General features: G+C 43.6%; 1 protein-coding gene across 2 annotated transcripts in view; it reads right to left on the bottom strand.

Annotated features, from left to right (window-relative positions):
* Positions 1–13,778, bottom strand: part of ANKRD55 (ankyrin repeat domain 55) — a 102,348-nt gene that overhangs the window by 59,560 nt on the left and 29,010 nt on the right. The gene's annotated exons all lie outside the window — the stretch shown is intronic.

Here is a 13,778-nt window from a genome sequence, read left to right as displayed (position 1 = left end):
CCTGCATGGCAGGGGGTTGGACTGGATGGCCCTAGTGGTCTCTTCCAACTCTATGATTCTATGATTCTATGATTCTATGATCTGCACATACATCTACACCTCCTTATCAGGATCACTACGGGATTGAAGTTTAAATTCTCATTACTCCAGCAATTCTGACTTCATAGGCAGAATAGCAATAGCAATAGCAAGTACATTTCTGTACCGCTTATCAGTGCACTTAAGTACTCCTTAAGCAGTTTACAAAGTGTAAGCTGATTGCCCCCAACAATCTGGGTACTCATTTCAGCGACCTCAAAAGGAAGCAAGCCTGATTCGAGCTTGAGCCCTTTTGCTGGTATTGAACTCACAACCTTATGGTTTGTGAGTGAGTGGCTGCAGTACAAGCATTTAACCACCGCACCACCAGGGCACAGAATAGTGTTACCCAAAATGCAAGGGTTCCAAGAGAGTACTCACAATTGTATTCAATGGGGGAATTAATTTAACTCAATAGGAAGCAGTGAGGGGGCTTCAGGTAATTCTTAAAAGCTGGGGTTCTAGCCTACGTACCATGGTTCCAAATGAAGAACTCCAAATTAGATTTCAAATTAGATTAGTTTTATGTATAACAGCAATGGGAAATCAACTTGTACACAAGACACTCACTCACACACATATACAAGAACTAACAATGTAAAAGGTAGTGATTTCAGAGGGCTTAGCAGAGAGCAATACTTTACCAGATTCAGGCATGGAGCCCCAATCAGGGAGGCTGCCTGTTTGAATTCAATCAAGACTGAATTGGGACTGCCCCAACTGGCCATGTGTATAGGAGGAAATGTGTCCTGAGGCAGTTTCTCAGGAGTTTGAGTGGATTTTTCCAGGAGGAAGAATGGCAAGAGGTTTGTGAAAATGGCAGGGCAATCAATTTGGATGTCTCACACAAAGAAGTGTCATGCCCAGAGAGAAGTGTCCTTTGATTCCCAAACTCCTGTGTGAAGGGATTGTACTGATCCCAGCCTCAAAGGCCCTATCCTGTCTCTGTGTGCTGGGATTATCTAAGCCATTGTATTTTCAACTACTACTTATAGATGAGAGAGCTGGACAGTGATGAAAGCTGCTAGAAAGAAAGTCAACTCATTCAAGATGTGATTCTGGAGAAGAGTGCTGAGGATACCATGAATGGCCAAAAAGACAAACAAATGTGTCCTAGAATTGATCAATCCTGAGCTCTCCACTGAAGCCAAAATGACTAAACTGAGGTTGCCATACTTCAGCCATATCATCAGAATACATGAATCACTAAAAAGACAATAATGTGCAGGAAAGGTGGAGGGCAGTAGAAAGAGAAAAAGACTGCATACCTGATGGATAAACGCAACCAATTGTTAATGGCTTTTCTGTGAAGCCTTATTGATATGATTTGATCTGACTCTGCATTGTATTTGTTGATGGATATTACTACTGTACATCTTTCTTCAGTATTAATGGCACCTCACTTCTTGTCTTTGCATTTCTGGGCAGAAAGCTGTGTAATTATTCAACTCAAATGTCCCATTCCTGTGCATTTTATGTTGCTCACTCCAGGTATTGCTATGCTCATACAGTTGTCCCTTCCTTTTCACAGCCTTGGGATCTGCAACTTTGCTCTTCATGGACAGCGAGCAGGGAGGGAACAAAATAACGTATGTGCCTGAGGTGTGCATGTGGAGCCACGCGCAGGAGTGTGTGGCCATTGAAATACATGGCACCCCAATATTGGTGAATTTTCAGGTTTGCGGGGTGGGGGGTGGGGTCCGGAACGGATCCCCTGCGAATCAGAAGGGCTGACTGTACATTCAATTTCTTGTTTTACTATGTCTAGCTTCCCTTGACTCATGCTTCTCACATGCCATGTTCAAATAATATGTGTAGTACAGCTCTGGACATGCCTTTTATTTTTTGAGCACATCTACTGTGAGTGGTTACATTCCTTTTCGTAACTGCCTTCTGCTTTGCCCTCTTAGCACTTTGTTTGTATCCTATTCCTACCTTTTTTCATTTTGGATTGCCTCATCTAAAGATTTTTCTTGGGGAGAGGTTCTAATGAAGACATTCACCACTGCCTCCCTGTGCACAGTACTAACATGTGTTAGCTATGCTGTCATTCCTGTTTTCCACCACTACTGCTACTGCCAAGTAGCTGCTTGACACCCTAGTGCTTACATAATGTCATTTAGACTAAGCAGGATCAATCTTTATCCCTTCTCATTTGATGGATGTAAAACATTACATCGCTCTTCTGACTCCCCCCTCCCCAATTCTGCCCCTCTCAGGTCCAAAACTTCATTGTTGTTGCTTCTGTATTTGTTCTCACAAAAGCATTTTCAGATACAGTTCCAATTCCATTTCCTGCAACACTTTTCCATCCTGGAATGGATAGAGAAACTAAAACACCTTAAGTTTGTTTTCTATTGTTGTTGGTGTCATTGCTCCTTAATCATAATAGTGTGTTGCATGCATGCAATCAATATCATTTATTCTTCAGCTTTTCCCTAAGGCTGAGCTCTCAAGATGGCCTCCTTGAGTGAAGGCAGATACACAGTTAGAACAGTAAGAGGGAACTATAGTCAGTCCTCCGCGAAAACAGAGACTTGTCAATATTCAAGCCCAATAGGCGCACCCCATTGAAGTTAACGGAGGTCACCTCTCTGTGAATATTCAAGACCACAGATCTCAAGTCTGCAAGAAGGGAGGTGTGACTGTATTGAGAAATGAAGGGGAGATGTCAAAATGCATATGAGAACCCAAAGGGTTTGAAGAAACAGAGGGGTAAAAATCTTTAAAAAGAAATTAAAGAAGGCAGGAACTAATGGGCTTGCAGCTTCATCTCTTAGGTTTTTCCTACTGGGGATTAATCATTACAAAAGCCATCCCACAGCGAATACCCTAAAATTATAACCCAATAGATACATGGATGTTACAAAATCTAAAGAAAGGAAGGCTTTGCATCTTTCCATCCTGGGCACGATGGTCTTAATCAAGATGTTCATGATCCCCCAACTTTTTTTTTCTATTTCAAACAATCTCACTGACTCCTCCTCCATCTAAATTTAAGAAGTAGCAAAAACTAATTAATCAATTGATTTTCAATAAAAAAAAGACCCAGATTTTCCAAAACCACTAGACACATTACTTCCAAAGAAAGAGGTCTGGCACTTATTTCCAGGCTTTCCAACTCAGCCAAACTATTCAATTAATTAAGGACAACAGTGCTACCAGATGGGTATATATAGAAGTTTATAATATGAAGTTCATTGAATTTACTTGCCTCTACGCTGAAACTTCAAACCAGAATCTAATCCGTTTTTATCTAACTCCCTAATCATCTGGTATAAACAGGGTTGCCATAAGTCAGGAGCTCCAAACCGGGACAAATGTAGGACAAGATTTAGAAATGTAGGACACATTTTTTAAAAATGGAGGACACGCCAAAAAATAATGATTTTTTAAAAAAATGTTAATATAAATGCATGCTTCTTAGACATGGTCAAAATGGAGGACACTTTGTTATTTAATAACAAAAATAAAATAAAATAAAAAACCAAGGCTGGGTTGTATATATTTAAAAATAAAAATAAAAACATTTCCGTGCCCCTGGCCCAGAGGCCTATCCTCCTCCTTTGCCTCCTCTTCCTCCTCTTCCTCCTCCTTTGCCTCCTCCTCCTCCTCCTCCTCCTCCTTTGCCTCCTCTTCCTCCTTTGCCGCCGCCGCCACCGTCTCCTCTTCCTCCTCCTTTGCCTCCGTCTCCTCCTCCAAGGCGCCTGACACTGGCCAATGGCAGACTGGGGCTGGAAACTAGGCCAGCGCCTGCTCGTCTGCCATTGGCCAGAAGGCTTAGGAGGTGAGCGCTGCCCCTTAAGCCCTGTGTGCGAGCGCGCAAAAGGGGCGAGCGTGCGCTGCTGCCGGCCATGGCCCAGGCAAGCGCCGCGGGCTGCACGGCAGCTGCGCTGGGGGGGGAGATGGAGGAGGAGCGGTGGAGGCGGAGGGCAGCACGGCGCGGCGCGGCCATGGAGGAGTAGGAGGAGGAGGAGGAGGTGGGTGGCTGGCCAGCCACGTTAGCAGCCACGGTAATGGCTGCATGAGCGCGTCCGTTCCGGAGGCTGGGCCCGGGACAAAGCCTGGAATTGGGGGGGAACCGGGCTGGGGCAGGCAGGGCCCCCCCAAAAGTGGGTTTGTCCCAGGGGCCGCCGGGATATGGCATCCCTAGGTATAAATGGAAACACATACTGGCTCTGGACCCCTCTCCCATTAAACCCTTTTTTTGCATCCTCTTTCTCACTTAGATGATCAATTTCCTCTAATAAGGTTATTGAGAAAATGTAAACTCTTCTACACCTTAGACCTGTTTTCTGGTGGATTACCAAAGCCCACCATCACCATAAAACTTCCTTAGAACAAACTAACATTACCTACCTTCAAGTACACCAGACTGCTTCCTTTGCATCACACCTAGCCTCAGCAAGAGAAACTCCACATCTGCTCTCCTTTTTTGAAATTTTTGTTTGAACACCACATCTCATACTAAAGGGATGGCAGCACTTATCTACAAACATCTCCTGGAACACACGTATGATAAAGGCCAATATACGCACTCATTTTGGCAAGCAGAATTGAAAACCACAGTTTCAGACACTGCATGGGCTCATATTTAGAACTTTATTGCACACGTATTTTTAAACGTTTGGGGAACTGAATGAGGACGCTCGTGTGCGTGTGTGTCCGGCAGAAAATGGAGTTTATCGCACACGAATATGTTCTCCAACAGGCCCCGTTCTGTCCCCCAGCGCGCAGCTGTCCTCGTCCAGTCCTTACGGGTGTGATTTTTGCCTGACGGAAGTAGTTTTCTCCGTTTTCTGCCAGACGCGTACGCACACAAGCGTCCTCCTTCAGTTCCCCAAACGTTTAAAAATATGTGTGCGATAAAGTCCTTAGTCTTCACCCCCATACAAATCCCATTCGGAATCTGTGAGAGAGAATACTTTGAAATCCATCCATAGATGGTATCTCACACATGTAACACTGTCTAAAATGGTTAAAACGCTTTCTCTGGATTGTTGGATAGGTTGTAAAGACTCTTATGCTTATGTGGAACGAATGTCCTAGATGTGAGAAAATTCTGATCAAACTGTACATTTCTGTCCAATTCTGATTTTGCTTGCTATATTTGTTAAAGATAATTCGAATTTGAAATATAGGTAACTGATCATTTTTCTCATTACTGCTGCTAGATTAGAAATTGCTAAGTGTTGGAAGTCAGGTGACCTCTCCATTGAGGATTGGTGGTTGCTGCAGCTCCAGGGCAACCAGGGTGGCCCCAATCCGCTCTTTTTGGGCGGTCTGTTCTGGCCCTATGTTAATAACACTCCCACCAGATCCAACCTCTTACTTCATAGATGGGTCTTTGGATGGGCACTCTACAACTTGACAAGCTGGACTCTCTGGCTCTTGCTGAGAACTAATTATCTGATTCTGCTGTAGAATAACTATTCCTCAGACACAAACCCTTGACCCTTACAGTTGTTGTTGTTGTTTGCCATTGTTCTACAGACTTTATATGTTGTATTGTAAAAACCGAATAAAATTTAATTAGAAAATATTTTTTTAGATGAAGCTCACAAGTGGAAGCTCCAACCAATGGCATCATGGCTATTGAGAATCCTCAAATTTTTATTCACAGACAGGTCTCTCTCTCTCTCTGGAGCATTACAAGCATGCCACTTCCCATCTTTATCTGTAAAATGTTGAAGAATATGATTCCAATAAATGAGGTTGGAACGTGGTTTATTGCTGCAGCATAAACTGCTGTAATTACACAACTTTAACCATATTTCACACTTCCCCTTGAAAATTTATCTTACATTTTCTTCTGCAGTGGTCAGCCAATCACCTATGGGAAACCCACAAGCAAAATCTGATTGCAATAGCACCCTCTCTCTTGTGTTCCCTCATGACTGACATATAGAGCCCTCTATTATACACCCATCCTGATTTTGACAGCCTTTGATCTAAAATAGGAAGAGAATCAGAACCGACTTCTTATTTCACTTCCTAATTTTTCAACATTGTTTTGGATAATGTTGAAATGGTATATCTGTGCTACTGAATTTCTAGTATTTTGCAATCGCAGAAAGAATTGCAGTACTGTCTAAAGTTCTCATAGGTGAACACAGGCCCACTGATTGACAGATAACTGCTGGATATAATATGTCCCCAAAGTTTTCTAAGTGTACATTCGATAGAAAAAGAACTAGACTCACATGGCTAGTAAAACCAATGGAAATTATTTTCATTTGTTTCTCTGGGCTATAATAGTGAGATACAAATGCAAAAATTCCCCTCTCATCACCCTTGAATACAAATGTACATCCAAGATGCACAATGTAAGACCTTGGGGGTCACATATGGCCCTTAGATATTGGCTGTGAAAACTCCAGAATTGGAGGAGCTACACTCATTCTTCCCTGCAGACCATTCAATTCAATAAACTGCAGAGGTGGATGGTGGGTTGTTCTCTGGCCATCAAGATTTTTGTTTTTCCCACTATTGGTAACCAGAATTAAAAAAAAAACAGAGAAATTTCAGAAAAGTATATTCTCCATCTGTTCTGTTTTGGCAGAGACAGTCCGGATTAATTTCTAATCATCCTACTTTTTAAGCTGCTTTTAAAGTGTCACAGGGCCCGAACAGACAGACCAAAATAAAGCTGCTTTGGATCACTTTGGAGGTATACTGTTTAAATGATGCATGCGTCTTAAGAGGCCAGAAGCCGCATCAAAACCACACTTCAATCCTAATGACTGGAGTGCAGTTTGGTGCAGCTTCTGGCCTCATAAAATGTGTGTGTCATTTAAACAGCATACCTCCAAAGTGACCCAAAGCAGCTTTATTTTGGCCTGTCTGTTTGGGCCCTCATTTTTTCTCTCCTTCTCCCACTTTCCTCTTCATCCTCAGCATGCTTCAAGTGCTCCATATTGAAAGTTTGTGCAAAGGTAGTTATCACTCAGTTCACCGGGGAAGAGGAGAGGGTGGAATCCTACCTTTCCCAGTATGTTCAGGAAAAAGCAAACTGCTGCACGCTTCCTTAGCTGGTGTGATCTTCCTAATTAATAATATTTGCCATTTTGTCCACATTCTGCAGTTGCTTGGCCACATGTGTCCTGGTTTTCATCTGTGAAATGTTGGAGGGTAAAGAGGTTTTTGGGGCAGGAATGGATAACAGAAAATTTCATCTCCTCATAATTACATAGCAATCTCTGGATCTCAGTGGGTAAGGAGGGGTGTTTTAGAGAGAGCTTGAAAAAGTGACTTTTATACAGAGCTTGGAATAGATTCCGATTCCAAGAATCCCAGCTGTTCCTCTTTCTAGTCCTCCTTTATAATTTCCTTGTTCAAGGACTGCAACCTGTAAATTCCTTAGTGTACTATATATCTAGGAGCTTATCTACACAATTTAAATACTCCTCATTCTATTCAAAAGGTATGCAATCTCTCCACATGCAATTTGAATTAGGGCGTATTTTGGGGGGAACTCCTTAAACTCAGCAGAAAAAGGAACAGTAGTTTTCATTGGAGTATCTGCAAGTATCTACAAGGACATGGACAGATGTATTGCCATCCATCTACTTCACCTCTGTTTGCAAGTCTGCACATTTTTGGCAGAGGGAGGCAAATTTGCACAGGAAAATGAAGACACCTAAGTATCAATATGAATGTGCAAAAATCTGCAGCAATTCACATAATACACTTAAGTGTAGACTAGCCGTAGGAGAGAGCCAGTGTAATGCAGAGGTTTGAGTGTTGGACTATGGCTTTGAATATCAGAGTCTGATTCCTTGCAAAGTCATGGAGATCCATTGGGTGACCTTGGGCAATCACACACTCTCAGCCCCAGAAATCCCTGAGTTAGGTACTTTAGAGCTGCCAAAACTCAGAAATTATTTGAAGGCGCACAACAACAACAAATATCCAGGAAATGTTCTGCAACTGGTTTTTGTCAGATATTTCAGTCTTCTTTTTGAAATGCAATATTCCAGAATTCCAAGAGAGGGCAGAGTGCAATCAGCTCAGATTTTCAATCCTGGAAGTCCACAATAATGGCAATATAATAATGGCCATACATGATTTCACGCAGCAAAATTCAGAGAGTCTGCAATTGCTTCACGAGACCATTTTCTTTATCATTCAGCATACTGGTAAACAATAACCTGGGACAAAAGTCAAAAAGAGGATTTTTAATTTAAAAAACAACAACACCATATTCATGAACTAGGCTACAGCAAGGAATGCATCAGAGGTAGCAAACTATCACAGGGACCAATTGTCTGTCCCTAAGATCCTCCAGACACCTCACCGACCTCCGAAATGGCCAAAGTGGCTGAAAGTCCACTTTGAGTTTTGCAAAAACATATTTTTAAAATGTTAAGTAGTACAGGGAGACATTAACAACAACAGGGGTATAGGGTTATCACTATGAGGGGAGGACAAAATGAGGACATTGCCCCTCCAAATAAGAATTCTGTCCCTCAAATGACATTTTGTCCAGTCTCCAAATATTTAGCATAGTAGAAAGTAAGAAGGAAAAAAATTGTTTACAGTATTTGCTGTGTTTCCATTCCTTTGGGCACTTTGCCTGCCCCTTTTCTTTGGCTGTCTAAACTGTATTTCTAAACACTCAGGGGCTACTGCAGTACTAGTAATTTGAGGACTGAAGGAAATTTTCATGGGTGGGGTAAGAAGTCTTACGCGGAGGCAATACCCTTATTTTATGCCTCCCCCTGCGTTTAGACCCCTGACCCTTGCAAAATAATTAAAAACCTTCCAGGAGAGGCTGCAGGCCCTTTCCTTTTGCCAGAGAAAGGGTGATCCAAGGGAACCTGGAATCTGGGTGCCAAAAATGGTCCTAGTAGCCACATACTGTCCTAGGTCCTACTTTGCACATCCTGGGAACATGCTGAAAGTCTTCACTTTCAAGTTGCTTGTGTTTTTAACCTTCATCTCTGTTTAAATAATGTCATTATCAGTCTGAGAATAAACACAAAAGTTACTCATCCCTTATTCTTATTATTTTCAGCATCATATACTGTACTGCGTCCATGGCCTCTGAGAAGATTGTCCCTTGTATATAATTTTCAGGTGTTGTGACAGTATTGTAGAATGCCTGAATCTACTCCTGTGTGGATTTTGCAACAAACGAGGCAGGAAATTTAAAATGTCATGTTCTGGTCCATGTGGGTTAAGAGAGATATTTCAGCCTATTTATTATTCTACAGCTGTAAGATGCTATAGTAGCCAGATGGTGGCAGAGAAATTCTACTTCTGGCCAAATGCCTCATTCAGTGAGGGTTTCTCCCTTTCTAATATTTAGTATGAACTGAGAGAAGTCCTGCTGTCCTAAAGGGCTCTTCCTAAACAGATTCCCAATTTCCTACTGTGTGGTGGTTGCTATTATGACTGTCAACACTGTCTTTGCACACTTTTATCTTTGAGAACAACTGAGAATTTCCAGTGCTTCATTTTTATCAAGAAAGGTTCTAGGGTTCAAGTCTTCCTGGAGGCCATGCCAATTTCCCTAGAACCTGTCCTTTGGTCCTAACTGTGTGAGAAGGAGTAAAGTTGCTCAGTGATGAGAAATGGAGTTCTTACTATACTATAGTATACTATACTATACTATTATAGCTATTATACCATTACTTTTCAACACTTTGGACAATAAAACTTTTTAATGCATTTTTTCTATTGACATTTTTCTCTTGCCTTTTTTGTTTTGCTAGTCAAGTCATTTATGTCATATGACAATTCTACTACAGGGTTTTCTTGCCAAGATTTGATCAGAGGCATTTTGCCATTGCCTTCCTCTAAGGCTGAGGGAGAGTGACTTGTCCAAAGTCACCCAGTGGTTTCCCATGGCTGAGCAGGGATTTGAACCCTGGTTTCATGGAGTCCTAGTCCAGCATTCAAACCACTACACCACACTGGCTTTGTCATTGCTTCCTGCATTTCAAAGTGGCACATCAAAAGTAAAACAGATTCATGGGTGGGAGTTGGCATAACTTAAATATGAAGGCTTCAGCATGATAGCTGTGGAACACTTCTTCTGTGGCACCTAGTTGGTTCTCTGTCTCCTAATATCATTACTGCTATTGTTTAAGAAATACTATACAAAAGCTGGGAATCCTGCAAAATGAAGTGCAAGCCTCAAACACTATTTTTATTTCTGATAATACCACTGATTCTAGCTGGGCCCATACTTTCCCACATTTCATGGAAGAAAAGTGGCTGAGCCACATCAGAGTATGGTCAAGAGAATGGTCACGCAACAAGAGTGCAAAAGTTACTAATGAGGAATAACAAACAAAACTGCTATTGTAAGCAGAGAAAGCTGGCAATTTAACCTGGGAATTTATTTTCCAGCTGCTAGGGTTTGCAATAATAATAATAAATAAAAGCTTTATTTATATACCGCCCTTCGAAACATCAGGGTGGTGAACAACAATAAATATAACAATACAATACAGCGTAATAAAAACAATACAATTAGAACAATAAAAACACTTATACCAGATCACCAACTGCTAACGGGGGGGGGGGGGGGGGGGCATTCAGGGAGAAAAATCAGGGGTAGGCCTGCCTGCTCGAAAAAGAACGTTTTCAACCCCTTCTTAAATTGGGCCAGGGAGGTTGCTGAGCGGAGCTCAATGGGCAGCGAGTTCTAGAGGGTAGGGGCCGAAGTGGAAAAGGCCCTCCTGGTGGTGTTGACTAATCTAGCCTCCGGAACTCTTAATAGGTGCTGCCCGGTGGATCTGAGTGTGCGGGGCGGATTGTACAGAGAGAGGCGGTCCTTTAAGTACCCTGGGCCCAAGCCATTTAGGGCTTTATAGGTTATAACCAACACCTTGTATTGCGCCCGGAAGCGAATAGGCAGCCAATGTAAGTCTTTTAAGACCGGTGTTATGTGGCTGGTCCTAGATGCATTAGTGACCAGTCTTGCCGCCATATTCTGCACCAATTGCAGCTTCCGGGTATGGTACAAGGGTTGCCCCATGTAGAGCGCATTGCAGAAATCCAACCGAGAAGTTACCAGAGTGTGTACTACTGTTTCAAGGTCCCTCCGGTCCAGGTAGGGGCACAGCTGGCGTATCAGCCAAAGCTGATAACAGGTGCTCCTGACTGTCGCATCCACCTGAGACGTAAGGTGGAGCGACGAGTCAAGGAGCACCCCCAGACTGCGAAATGAGTCCTTCACAGGAAGCGTGATCCCGTTCAGGACAGGTGGAACCACCTCTGTCCCTGGGCCAGGAGAACCTATCACGAGCACTTCCGTTTTCTCTGGATTCAGACTGAGTCTGTTTTCCCTCATCCAGCCCATTACCAACTCCAGACAGTCCACGAGAGGAGAGACGCCATCCCCAGTCACTACATCAGTCGGAGACATAGAGAAAACTATTTGGGTGTCATCAGCGTACTGATAACCCCGTGCCCCATGTCTCTGGATGATCTCTCCCAGCGGTTTCATGTAAATGTTAAAAAGCATGGGAGACAGAATGGCTCCTTGAGGGACCCCAGATGTTAAGGGCCTCCTGTCGGAGCACACGTCTCCCAGCTGCACCATCTGGAACCTCCCAGAGAGGTAGGACCGGAACCACTGGAGCGCAGTGCCCCCGATTCCCACCTCTGCCAGGCGCTCCAGAAGGATACCATGGTCTATGGTATCGAAAGCCGCTGAGATGTCTAAGAGCACCAACAGGGACACGCTTCCCCTGTCAATGCCCAGACGGAGGTCATCGACCAAGGCGACCATGGCGGTCTCAACCCCATAGCCCGCCCGAAATCCGGTTTGAAATGGGTCTAGATTGAATGTGAAATGGGATCGATTGAAGCTGGATCGCAACCGCCCTCTCGATCACCTTACCCAAAAATGGCAATAGCGATACTGGCCGGTAATTGCTATGCATCAGGGGGTCAAGGGAGGGCTTTTTTAATAAAGGTCTTACAGTGGCCAATTTTAGGTTCGATGGAAATTGCCCATCCCTGAAAGATGTATTGATGATCTGGTGCAACATTGAAGTTACAACCGGTCCCCCCTGAGCCGCTAGCCATGAGGGACAGGGATCGAGAGAGCAGGTCATCTTCCTAACACTTCCAAGGATTCTGTCCACATCCTCGGTACTTATAGACTCAAAGTGATCCAGTTTAACCAAGTCCACGGAGGCTCTGGGCACCTCTACTCTGGTTTCTGCTCTAATACTGGCATCTAGACCTTCGCTTATCCGAGAGATTTTATCCGCGAAGAAGTTGTTAAATTGGTCACAGCAGGCCTTAGAAGGTTCAAGGATCTGGTTCGGGGCAGGAGGGAGCTGAGTTAGCTCCCTCACAACCCTGAACAACTCTGCCGGATGCGACTCCGCGGACGCGACACGTGCACCATAGAACGAATTCTTAGCTGCACATATCGCCTCTCCGTAGTCCTTCAAAAGATAGTCTAGGAGAGTCTGGTTGGATAAGCGCTGGTGTTTCCGCCAGCGGTGCTCTAGCCATCGCAGAACCCGCTTCCTTGCCCGGAGATCTTCCATATACCAGGGCTTCCTTTTGGAAGCAGGTCTGAGAGGGCACTTGGGAGCGATACTGTGTATAGCCCTGGAGAGATTAGTATCCCAGATGTTAGTCAGGGCATCAACAGAGTCGCCGTCGGCAATTCTGTTGATGCCCTGGTAATTCACACAATTGCTCCCAAGAATCCTTTATTTGGATTCAGAGCAGAGGCTCCTGGGTTTTCTAAGGAACTCAGGGCAATGAAGCGCTTGGGTAGATGCCTAGAGTGATGGTGGAGAAATACTCAGGATGAATCGAACTGATCACAGATTAAGGTGCATTTTAGAACCTACTTTGTAGCAGTGAGAGAAGCAAAGAAAGTATTATTTGCTGCCTCTATTACTTGAGCTCAGGCTCATCCAGCACAATTGTTCTGGGCAATTAAAGGGCTATTAAAACCTAGACCTTAGAGGGCTACAATGAATTTGCTAAATATTTTGCAAAGAAAATTGCTTGGATCTGTTCTAACTTGGATTCCACATTGAAGGCACAGTTTGGGAAGGTAACTGAGGCACATAGTTGTCCAGATATGAAGAATGTTTCACTTTATTCAACATGATGATGTGGACAAGTTGCTTGGAGAACTGAAGCCAACCACTTATCTGTTAGACCCATGTCCATTCTGGCTTACTAAAGTTGCCAGAGAAGGACTAGCCAGTTGGGTGGTGGAGGCTGTAAATGCTTCTTCGAAAGATGACTATGTTCCAGCCTCTGTAAAAGAAGCCATTGTAAGACCTTTGTTGAAGGAAACTTCACTGGGCCCCATCTCCCTAGATAACTATCAGCCAGTCTCTAATTTTTCCTTTTTAAGTAAGGTCTTAGAACGAGTTGTGGCAGCACAGCTCCAGGCTTTCTTGGATGAAACCGATTACCTGGATCCATTCCAGTCTGGGTTCAGGCCTGGTTATGTGACAGAAGCAACCTTAGTCATCTTGGTGGATGACTTATTTATTTATTTAGGTATTTATATCCTGCCCTTCAGCCCTAATGGCTCTCAGGGCGGCTTACAATTATTATTTTTAATCAGACAGTTCCCTGCCCTCAGGCTTACAATCTAAAAGACACGAAACAAAAAGAGAAGGGAATGATGGAGGGAAAGGGGATGAGGTCCAGTGGTTCTTCTCTCCCTCTGAGGCCTGGACCAAGGCAGATGGATTGGAGGGAAG

The sequence above is a fragment of the Sceloporus undulatus genome, chromosome 2 (genome assembly GCF_019175285.1).
Source record: "Sceloporus undulatus isolate JIND9_A2432 ecotype Alabama chromosome 2, SceUnd_v1.1, whole genome shotgun sequence".
Taxonomy (NCBI): domain Eukaryota; kingdom Metazoa; phylum Chordata; class Lepidosauria; order Squamata; family Phrynosomatidae; genus Sceloporus; species Sceloporus undulatus.
This window is presented reverse-complemented; position numbering and strand designations above follow the sequence as displayed.